At 42.1% G+C, this 12,375-nt stretch overlaps 1 pseudogene; it reads right to left on the bottom strand.

The window, feature by feature from the left end:
* LOC136140962 (zinc finger protein 850-like) overlaps window positions 1-10,138 on the bottom strand; it is a 397,037-nt pseudogene extending 386,899 nt beyond the window's left edge.
* Between the last annotated feature and the right edge of the window lie 2,237 nt (window positions 10,139-12,375).

The raw sequence follows: 12,375 nt of genomic DNA, 5'->3' as shown, positions 1-12,375 counted from the left end.
AACCACAATTATACAATATTACAGACTGTGGAAATCTAATGATTTCTCCCTTAAGAACAAGAAAAAGGACTTATATTCAAAGGAACACATAATGTGAGAATTGGAAAATGTTGCATAACTCAAAACTCTCCCAGGGCAGAGATGCTGTGCAGGAGGCACTTATCAAACATATTTAGGGACTTCCCTGGTGGTCCAGTGGTTAAGACTCCGTGCTCCCAGTGCAGGGGGCATGGGTTTGATCCCTGGTTGGACTAAGATCCCACATGCCGCATGGCATGGCCAAAAAAAAGGAAAAAGAAAAAACAACCATATATAAGGGGAAATGTATTAGCTGCTGACACTTGGGGCAAGAGATTAAAGTTGGGGCAAAGAGCAGACACATCGAAAAGCCAGGTTATAGTGGTTAGGATTCAGAGCTTTCACTGCTGTGGCCCCCAGGTTCAATCCCTGGTCAGGGACTGAGATCCCACAAGCGGTGCAGCATGGTCAAAACAACCAAAAGAAAAAAAAGACCAAACAAAATAAACAGATAAGATGCAGAACCACAGATAAGAAGAAATCACATATACAGAAGAGTTGCATATACGGAGGACTGACTATAAATTATAAACAGTTTTCAACTGTGTGGAGGGTCAGTGCCGCAAACCCCCACATCATCCAAGGGCCAACTGTATAGTAAAGGAAACAGGAAGGAATCAAAATTGTACGTTAGGAAATACCTATCTAACACAAAGAAGGCAGTAATGGAAGACTTGAGGGGAAAAGATATGACACATGGAAAACAAACAGCTAGTGAGAGAGGTCCTCTTTTATCACTAATTACAGTAAATATAAATGGATTAAACTCCAATTAAAGGGTAGAGGTTTGCAGCAAGGATTAAAAAAATAGGATCCAACTATACAGGCATACTTCCTTTTATTGCACTTCACAGATATTGCATATTTTTACAAATTGAAGGTTTCTGGCAACCCTGTGTTGAGCAAATATGCTGGCACCGTTTTTCCAACAGCATTTGCTCACTTTGTGTCTCTGTGTCACATTTTGGTGATTCTTGCAGTATCTCAGACTTTTTCATTATTATTATATTCATTTTGGTGATCTGTGATCAGTGATCTTTGATGTTATTACTGTAATTATTTTGAGGTACCACGAACTGCACCCCATATAGACAGCTAACTTAAATCAGTAAATGAGTTGTGCTCTGATTGCTCCACTGACTGGCTCTTCCCCCATCTCTCTCTCTCTCTCTTTCTCTCTCGGCCTCCTTATTCTCTGACACATAGCAATACTGAAATCAGGTCAAGTGTTCAAGTGAAAGGAAAAGCCACACATCTCTACATTTAAATCAAAAGCTAGAAACTACTAAGTTTAGTGAAGAAGGCATATTGAAAGCTGAAACAGGCCAAAAGCTGAGCCTCTTGCACCAAACAGCCAAGCTGTAAACACAAAGGAAAAGTTCTTGAAGGAAATTGAAAGTGCTACTCCAGTGAACACATGAATGATAAGAAAGCAAAATAGCCACGTTGCTGGTGTGCAGAAAGCTTTAATGGTCTGGATAGAAGACCAAACCAGCCACAACATTCCCTTAAGCCAAAGTCTAATCCAGAGCAAGTCCCTAACTCTCTTCTAAGAAGGCTGAAAGGAGTTAGGAAGCTGCAGAAGAAAAGTCTGAAGCTAATAGAGGTTGGTTCATGAAGTTTTAGGAAAGAAGCCATCTCCATAATATAAAAGTGCAAGGTGAAGCATTAAGTGCTGATGTAGAAGCTGCAGCAAGTTATCCAGAAGATCTAGCTAAGATAATTAATGAAGGTGGCTACACTAAACAAATTTTCAATGTAGATAAAACAACCTTATATTGGAAGAAGATGCCATTTAGGACTTTCATAGCTAGAGAGGAGAAATCAATGCCTGGCTTCAAAGCTTCAAAGGAGAGGCTGACTCTCTTGTTAGGATCTAATACAGCTGGTGATTTTAAGTTGAAGCCAGTGCTCACTTACCATTCCCCAAATCCTAGGGCACTAAAGAATTATGTTAAATCTTCTCTGCCTGTGCTCTATAAATGGACCAACAAAGCCTGGATGACAGCACATCTGTTTACAACATGGTTTACTGAATATTTTAAGCCCAGTACTAAGACCTACTGCTCAGAAAAAAAGATTCTTTTCAAAATATTACTGCTCACAGACAATGCACCTGGTCACCCAAGAGCTCTGATGGAGATGTACAAAATTAATGTTGTTTTCATGACTGCTAACACAACATCCATTTTGCAGCCCATGGATTAAGGAGTAATTTCAACTTTCAAGTCTTATTATTCAGGAAATACATTTTGTAAGGCTATAGCTGCCATAGACAGTGATTCCTCTGATGGAGCTGGGCAAATTAAATTGAAAACCTTCTGGAATGGAGCCACCATACTAAATGCCATTAAGAACATTCACGATTCATGGGAAGAGGCCAAAATATCAACATTTACAAGAGTTTGGGAGAAGTTGATTCCAATCCTCATGGATGACTTTGAGGGGTTCAGGACTTCAGTGGAAGTAACTACAGATGTTGGGAAAATAGCAAGGAGCCTGAAGATGTGACTGAATTGCTGCAATCTCATGATAAAACTTTAACAGATGAGGAGTTGCTTCTTATGGATGAGCAAAGAAAGTGGTTTCTTGAGATGGAATCTATTCCTGGTGAAGATGCTGTGGAGACCACTGAAATGTTAAATAAAAGATTTAGAATATTACATAAACTTAGTTGATAAAGCAGCTGCAGGGTTTGAGAGGACTGACTCCAATTCTGAAAGAAGTTCGACTGTGGGTAAAATGTTACCAAACAACATTGCTTGCTACATGAGAGGAAGAGTCACCTGATGAGGCAAACTTCTTAGTTGTCTTATTCTAAGAAACTGCATCAACTATACTCCAATAAAAATGTTTAAAAAAAGGAAAGAAGGGCTTCCCTGAGGACGCAGTAGTTAAGAATCTGCCTGCCAATGCAGGGGACACGGGTTCAAGACCTGGTCCGGGAAGATCCCACATGCCACAGAGCAGCTAAGCCCGTGCGCCACAACTACTGAGCCTGCATGCCACAACTACTGAAGCCCGCAGCCTAGAGCCCGTGCTCCGCAACAAGAGAAGCCACCGCAGTGAGAAGCCCGCGCACCTCAACGAAGAGTAGCCCCTGCTCGCCGCAGCTAGAGAAAGTCCGCATGCAGCAACAAAGACCCAACGCAGACAAAAATAAATAAATAAAATTTTTAAAAAAGAAATTGCTACAGCCACCCAACCTTTAGCAACCACCACTCTGATCAGTCAGCAGCCATCAAGCATCCAGGCAAGACCCTCCACCAGCACAAGGATTATGACTCACTGAAGGCTCAGGTGATCATTAGCGAGTTTTAGCAATAAAGGTTTTTTTTTTTTTTTGGCTGTGCCACACAGCATGAAGGATCTTAGTCCCCTGACCAGGAATTGAACGTGTGCCCCCCTGCAGTGGAAGCGCAGAGTCCCAATCACTGGAACACCAGGGAATTCCCTAAAGTATTTTTTAATTAAGGTATGTACATTTTTTTAGACATATTGCTATCGTACACTTAATAGACTACCGTATAATGCAAACGTAACTTTCAAATGCACCAGGAAACCAAAAAATTCGTGACTCACTTTATTGTGATATTTGCTTTATGGCAGTGGTCTAGAACCAAATCCACAGTATCTCCAAGGTATGCCTATGTTCTATACGTAGGAGATTCACTTTAGATACAAAGATGCAAATAGGTTAGAAATGAAATAACAGCAAATGAATCTGTTATGGGATGAATTGTGTCCCCCCCAAAATTACTTAAAGGAGTAATTAAGGTTAAATGAGGTCAATGGAGTGGGCTCTAATCTAATGACTGGTGTCCTTATAAGAAGAGATTATGACACAGACACCCAGAGGGAAGACCATGTGAAGACACAGGTAGGAAAAGACAGCCAGCCACAAGCTAAAGAGAATAACCTGGGATAATACAACTCTGCTGACAACCTGATCTCAGATTTCTAGCTTCCAAAACCGTGAGAAAATACATTTCTGATGTTTAAGCCACACAGGCTGTGGTACTTTGTTATGGCAGCCCTAGCAAACGAATACAAATTCCACGCAAATAGTAACCAAAAGAGACCTGGAGTGCTATACTATTATCAGACAAAATAAACTTTAAGTCAAAATTTTTTATGAGACAAAGAAGGACATTATTTATTGAAAAAAGGATAACTCATCAAGGAATTACGACAAATATACACACCTAAACAAGAGGGCCCCCAAATATATGAAGCAAACACTGACAGAATTTAAGGAAGGAAGAAATAAAAACAGTTCTAGAATAACATTTGGAGACTTCCATTGCCCCCTTTTAATAGAGAGTACAGCCAGGCAGAAGTTCAGTAAGGACACAGAGGATTTCAACAAGACTATAAACCAGCTAACTCTCACAGACATATATAGAACACTCCACCCAATAAAAGCAAAATACACATTCTTCTCTAGGTGCACATGGAACATTCTCTAGGGTAGACCATATATTAAACCATAAAGCAAGTCTCAATAAGTTGAAAAAGCCCGAAATCATACAAAGTATTTTCTCCAACCACAGTAGAAGGAAAATAGAAATGATTAACTTAAGGAAAACTGGAAAGCTCACAAATATATGGAAATTTTAAAACACTCTTAAAACAACCAATGAGTCAGAGGTGATCTCACCAGGGAAATTAGAAAACACTCTAAGAAAGAAGCAAAAGCACAACACACCAGAACTTAAGGTATGGTATGGTACTGCATATACTCCCGCTGAGTAAAAGCAATTTTACTGCTGGATCAAAAGACCCACACCACTTCTGCTACACATACTCCTTGATGTGTGGCAAAAGCAGAACTGAAGAAATGGCTGGGGGTCCTAAAGAGGCAGAGAGGACTTGACATAGCCCCATGCACTTTCCTGGGGCCCCAGATGGCAATGTTTTCCCATCCCATGAGAAGGTCTCCCAAGTATTGAAATGGGAATGGAACCTGGAGAAGAACTGGGGCCAGGACTGGGGAGGCTTCAGCACTGATCTGTGTGGACTGAAAACTGGGTGTAGAATGAGACAGAAGAAGAAAGAGGACTTCTTATAACCAGCCCTCCCAGTGCCCCACAAAGAGTGTCATAGGTCATGATCAAAATTTTGCCTTGGTCTTTGCATGAGCTGGAGCACCCCTGGAGACTGGAAGGATGAACTTTTACATGTCTGAAGAAGAAAGCAAAAAGTGGAAGGGAAGGGGGCTTCCCTGGTGGCGCAGTGGTTGGGAGTCCGCCTGCCGATGCAGGAGATGCGGGTTCGTGCCCCGGTCCGGGAAGATCCCACAAGCCACGGAGCGGCTGGGCCCGTGAGCCATGGCCGCTGAGCCTGCGCGTCTGGAGCCTGTGCTCCACAACGGGAGAGGCCACAACAGTAAGAGCCCCACGTACCGCAAAAAAAAAAAAAAAGTGGAAGGGAAGAAAAATTTCCTTTGAGAGCTCACAAGAAATAAACATTTGTTTTCCCATAGAACTTTCCCACTTACAGGGACTTTCCCAAACTATTAACGGTGTGGCTTCCTCTTTGCCCTTCTGAGCTCTTACCGATGTTCACACCTTTGATACATTCCCACCCACTAACTTTTTTCACTTCTTTCATTTTGTTCTCCACATTCTGGGGCTTTCTCCCTTGCTCCAAAATTTAAATAATATTCAGGTCAGAAAAAGAGTTTTCTGTTTATAAGAGAGGAACATAATGTGCTGTGGCTTTTCCAGAATACAATTCTAGCCCTTTGTTCTTTTGAGAGGACGTTACAGATGTGTCTAAAAAAATATTTCACAAATCTCTTCACTCCCTGTCTCATTCTGAATGCTTAAGGAGCATCTTTTAAAAAGATAACCTAGTTGTCTTCCAAGAACTACTGAATGAAGACTACAGGGATAAGAGTGGATCCAGAATTGGAAATTTTTTAAAGTTTGCCGTAAGATTTTGTTTTTATTCATCTTCTGGAGACACTACTAATCTGATGTGTGTGACCATCTAAAGAGAGGGGAAGGTTGAACTCCAGATGCTGAATTATCCTATGTTTCATTTCATAGTCAACACAGCTTCAATCTCAGTCAAGCAAGGCAGGGGTTCTCAAGAGACTCACTAGGGCAGATCCCAACTTCTGGAGGGGTGTTATCCTCACCCAGGGAGAGCAGGTTCCTGTAGGTCTCCAACATCACGTCCCTGTACAAGGCCCTCTGAGCAGGGTCCAGGCATTCCCACTCCTCCTGAGAGAATTCGATGGCCACATCCCTGAATGTCAATAGTCCCTGAAATAAAAAACATGTTTCACTAAGAGACCCATGGGGAGAGTTCTTGTCTTCACACAAAATATGAGTAGGAAAGAGGTGTAGGGATTGATTCAGTTGAAGTGACAGATCATTTTGAGTAATTTATATGTCCCTAATTTTATTATATTTTTCCAGCAGAGGATATCAGATCCACTGAATCACTGTAGATTTCCCATTTTGAGGACAATGGAAGAAATATACAAATGAAATTATTCAACACAGGATTGTTTATGTGGAGGAGATACATATTATGTTCTACACACTAAGTGATATTCAGTACCTGGATGAGCTAGAGTATGAGTGGTATCTTCAAGCATGACAGAGTCCACACACATGCAAAAACATAAATACAGGTCTATCCATTTAACTCAGATATTCAGCCACCAACAAAAGTCAAGTGGAGTTTATTCCACTAATTAAAAAAAAGTGATTCAAGATGAGGAAAGTTACTAATGTTGTAGGTTAATTTAGCAGATTAAATAGAAAAAATGTTTATCGTGGCAGTAGACCTTTGAAGAAATACTGGATGATTAAAAATATGCCGGGCTTCCCTGGTGGCGCAGTGGTTAAGAATCCGCCTGCCAATGCAGGGGACATGGGTTCGAACCGTTGTCCGGGAAGATCCCACATGCTGCAGAGCAACTAAGCCCATGTGCCACAACTACTGAGCCCATGTGCCACAACTACTGAGCCCACGTGCTGCAACTACTGAAGCCCGTGTGCCGCAACAAGAGAAGCCACCACAATGAGAAGCCTGTGCACCGCATAGAAGAATAGACCCCACTCACCGCAGCTAGAGAAAGCCCGCGTGCCGCAAAGAAGACCCAATGCAGCCAAAAAAATAAACAAATAAAATGATGCCAAGTAGGGATAAGCAACAAGGTCCTACTGTATAGCACAGGGAACTATATTCAATATCCTGTGATAAACCAGAATGGAAAAGAATATATATATGTATAATTGAGTCACTTTGCTGTACAGCAGAAATTAACACAACATTGTAAATCAACTATACTTCAATAAATTTTTTTTAAAGTGGATATGGTAAACTAACCCCCCCCCAAAATTATGCCAAATAGGAAATTAAAGGAACTGTTATTTAGCAAAACTATTTCACCAAGCATCATAATCACTGGAGGCACTAGAGGCATTTCCACTAAAGGGAAGGCTGAGGCAAGTGGGCCAGCAGGCTCCTGCCCTTCACCACTGCACAGGACGCCTAGGCCGGAGCCAGAAGAGGGAGAAGCAAATTCCCATTAGCGATTTTACTGTGACACCTATTCGTAAGACATATGTGATGAAATTTTAAAAACTTTACTGAAGGATATAACAGAGACGCGATCCAAGACCGGCAAACCTACTTTTCGCTGGAAGATGTGGTGGCGTAAAGACCTCAGGGATTTAGAAATTCAGAGCAGTTCAAAGGGAAAAGAAATGTGGGATTTTAAATAAAAAGTCTGCATTATATTTAGGAGAGAGAAATTTTTTCTTTTTTTTTTTTTAATTTATTTATTTATGGCTGTGTTCGTTGCTGCACGCGGGCTTTCTCTAGTTGCAGCGAGCGGGGGCTACTCTTCGTTGCGGTGCACGGGCTTCTCATTGCAGTGGCTTCCCTCATTGTGGAGCACGGGCTCTAGGTGCACGGGCTTCAGTAGTTGCGGCACGCGGGCTCAGTAGTTGTGGCACACGAGCTTAGTTGCTCCGCGGCATGTGGGATCTTCCCGGGCCAGGGATCGAACCCGTGCTTTCCCCTGCATTGGCAGGCGAATTCTCAACCACTGTGCCACCGGGGAAGCCCAGGAGAGAGAAAATTTTGAAGAGAAAAACAAAATGGTGGGCCTTGCCAAATTACATGTGAACCTATTGACATACGTGAATGTGTGTGTGGGGGGGTATGCACAGTGTGGGTAATATCTGAAACTAAAATGAATGAAATAAAATAGCTGCAAGATATACACAAAAAAGCCAAATTAGAGATTTAGTTAAATCCAAATTAAAGACATAATTATAAACAGGAACGATTAGGACTATGCAGAACACAGTATTTTAAAATTATGCAAGGTGAGGCCTTCTCAAGCAAGACCAGAAAGCAGAGGGCAAGAAGGAAGGATTTATGTTTCATGGCAAAGAAATGCTAAACTAAGAAGGATACCAGGGCATGTGTAAAGAATTAAACTACAAAATATAAAATAGCTTTTAAATATATATCAAAAGAAAACTGAGCAAAGTATGAAAATCCATGTTTTATTTCCATAAGAGAATAAACTTGACTCACAAGTAGTTGGAAATGGAAATACAAAGGATTGTCATTTTCCCCAAAATTTTCAAAATACAAAAAGAATACAGTATCAAGTTTTGCTTGCACTGAGGAAAATCTCACATGTTGGTGGCGGGGAGGGAACCTGTGCAGTTTTAGGGGAGGACATCTGACAAAAATCTATCAAAATATGAAATGCACCATTCTTGACCCAGTAGTCACATGTCAGGTTGCCCAGAGAAATCCTCAGACATCTGCAGAGAAGTCAGCCTGCTCTAAGGCAGCCACTGACACGTTCTTTATGTCAGCAAAAAATTGTAAAAGTCCCATGAGTCTTCATTAAGAGAGAGTTCCAATGAAGATCAAGCTGTATCTGTGTTTACTAATGTGAAAACCACTTCTAGACACATGCTGTGTATGTTTTTAAAATTTACAGAATAAAATATGACAACAAACATTTAATGAAGAATTTTTCCTAAAATTGCATAACGATGTGAAATGCAATCTTACAAGATCTGAGCTGAGTCTTGCCACAAAACCTACAACAGTGATTCCCCACTGAGACATGGCATGGAGATAGGGAAGGGGATGCTTTACATCCTAGTACCTAAGCTGCTGCTTTGTTGGAAGTTTGAGCACCATATATATATATATATATATCTCACATGATGCTTAAAATAAAAGAATATAATATTTATTAATAACAGTGGAACCAGAATTTGGCTACAGCCTCTCTGATGACAAGAATAAAGTTGTGGCTCCATGTCTTGGCTGAATTATAATCATTTTTACCTAAAACACCTGCTGCAAGATAGTCCTTGGCGGGAACACCGTGGTCCCTATGGGATGGATGTGCTGAGAATAAATTTTTAAACCTCTTAATGATAGATATTTCAATTGACTCCATATTTTAAAACCAATTATCGAATAAAACATCCTCTATCACTGATGTCTGTTTCTGAACTTTCTTCTCCATTCATGAGGGTAATGGAGAACATTAATGATTAATGTTTTAGAACCAGAAACACCATGATTGTTTAGCTTGTTTAGCTTTGAAAGCATTATAAAGTCAGGCAGAGCTGGTTTCCTCTTATCACTCTTCTTTTCCAGAATTTTCCAACTATTCCTACACATTAGTACATGACTTATAGGTGCAGCTTCTTTATCCTGGTTGACAGAGAGCAGACAATGCATCTAGACGGGCTCCTAAGCAATCCCTGTCACTGAATACCACTGACACCCTGTCTCCAGTCCATGGGTGTGAAGCCCTGCCCAGGACTACACCCAGTGGAGCCTCTTCACAAGTTCCAGGTCACTGGGTCATGGGGAGACGGGATCTAAGTGGAGATGACAGGCCCTGAGGGAAGGACCTGGGTGGGTGTGACTGTACAGGTGTGTCAGGCAGGACACTTCAGAGTCAGATAAGATTAGTGAATCCAAAAAAGGGCATTTCACGAAGGACAGACAAAACAATCAACTGAGAATATGACTTTACCTGAGAAAGAGCCATTTCTGACTCCTGTTCTTTCCTCTCCCTCCTCTTCCAGATTTCTTCCTCAGGCAAAGATCAGTCTTGAGAAGTCAATCCTGAGTGTCAAGAATAGGCTGTTTAATGCTTAGAATCGACACACGCCCTTTCTGAGTCATGGCCACACACACAGGGAGGACCTCAGCATGTGGAACAGACGGTCTTCTGCTGCCCACTGTCCCAGGAGGGGCTCAGGACAGTAACTCCCACACACAGACCAAGAGGTGAGTTTCCCCACCCTCTCCTTCAGATCTCACTCCCCTCCTGAAGCCCCCACGTACGCTGTAGCGGGGGACTCGGGGCTGGACAGACCCTCCCCTTGGTCACAGACCAGCCCTGATCAAACTCCACTCAGAACAGAGCCCCCTCACCTCTCTGGATCATGGGCTGATCTCAGCTTCATAAATGGAGGAGCCAGAGCCTTGGTGCTCAAAGCTGGGTACAGATCAGAATCACCGGAGGCACTTTAAACATTATGGAGGTTCCATTCCACGTGACTCTGGTCAGGAGGCACAAAAGATGTATCGGCAAAACGCCTCGGCAATGTACTGTGATACCGGAGTTGAGGTGGGGAGGCCCAGCCCCCCTCCCACCTTGCGCTCTGCTCTCTCCTGGGGCCTTGCTGTCACGCGCATCCAGCCAGGGGAAGGGGACGGGGAAGGGAAGCAGCAGAGAAACATGCAGAGCAGGCGACATGGACCGGAAGTAGGGGTGAGGGAGTGGCTGGAATGTTATCAGGGGGGCGGGGGAGGAGGGAGAAGCCAGAGAAGGTGCCAGTGAGAGGTGACAGCAGAACAAAGACCCGAGGAAAGAAGGGATTTTGCCACCTGCAAGTGAAGGGTCAGAGGCCTCTAGGCAGAGGGACACCATGGGAAGGCCCTGAAGTGGTAGTGTCCCAGAAAGGGCAAACAGGCCTGTGTGGCTTCAGTAGAGTGAGTGAGGAGGGGACAAGTAGGAGAAAAGATCAGAAGGGTATTAGAGGTACAAATGAACTTATTTACAAAACAGAAATAGACCCACAGACACAGAAAACAAATTTATGATTACCAAAGGGGAGAGGGGTGAGGGATAAATTAGGAGGTTGGGATTAACATGTACACACTACTATATATCAAACAGATAACCAACAAGGACCTACTGTACAGCACAGGGAACTATACTCAATATCCTGTAATAATCTATAAGGGAAAACAATCTGAAAAAGAATATATATAATATGTATATAATATACAACTGAATCACTGTGCTATACACCTGAAACTAACACAACATTGTAAATCAACTATACTTCAATTATATATATATATTTTTTTTAAGGGTATTAAAGAAAGCAGATAAGAAAGGGCTGTGGTCTTCAAACCTTTTCCCCCATACCCCAGGAGATTTTAGAACCATGTATTATTCCCTTATCCATTTTAACTAAACATATTTTTAATTTTTTTTTGTCATTAGTTAAAACACTAGCGAGTAAAGCAATGTATATTTTTAAAACATGCTGAGATGTTCACCTAAGCCCCAGGACCTAAGTACAGGGTCGCCCTATACTGAGACGTGGAGGACGGCAAGAGAATATATCTGGGAGGGTTCGGGGGGTCATTTTTGGACATATTAAGGTGAAGATGCCAGTTGGCTGTCCCAGCAGAGATGCTGAGGTGACAGCTGGATAAGCTGGGTACAGGACTGCGGTTTCAGGGGAGAGGTCTGGGTGGAGACATGAAAGGAGACATCAGTGTTTAAAGTTATGACATGAGATAGAAACAGAAACAGTGGGTGCAGACAGAGAAAAGAAATTCAAGGACTAAGGCCAGAGATACTCCCACAGTCAGAGACCAGGGAGGTCAGAGAAAGAGGCACAGGAAACTGAGAAGTGAACACGGAGAAGAAAATTAAAACGGACGGCTGGTAGCTACCTAAATTTATTTTCTAAAAACAGTGTGATGTGAAAGCCAAGAAAAAAGTGCTTCCAGAAGACGGAGTGCAACAAGTTTTTGAAAGGACGAGATGATGACTGAGAATATACCACTAGATTTAGAAATACGTTTAGATAAGCAAAGTATCAGTGGAATAGTGGGTGTGAAAGCTGGACTGGATGGGTTTCAAATGAGGACTGGAAGCAAGAATTGAAGCAGTGAAACAAACAACTTTCTAGTTGTTTATTTTTTATTTATTTATTTTTTTGCGGTACGCGGGCCTCTCACTGTTGTGGCCTCTCCCGTTGC

Source organism: Phocoena phocoena, chromosome 20 (assembly GCF_963924675.1).
Source record: "Phocoena phocoena chromosome 20, mPhoPho1.1, whole genome shotgun sequence".
NCBI classification, from domain to species: Eukaryota; Metazoa; Chordata; class Mammalia; order Artiodactyla; family Phocoenidae; genus Phocoena; species Phocoena phocoena.
Note: the sequence above shows the minus strand (reverse complement) of the source record. Positions and strands in the feature narration are given on the sequence as shown.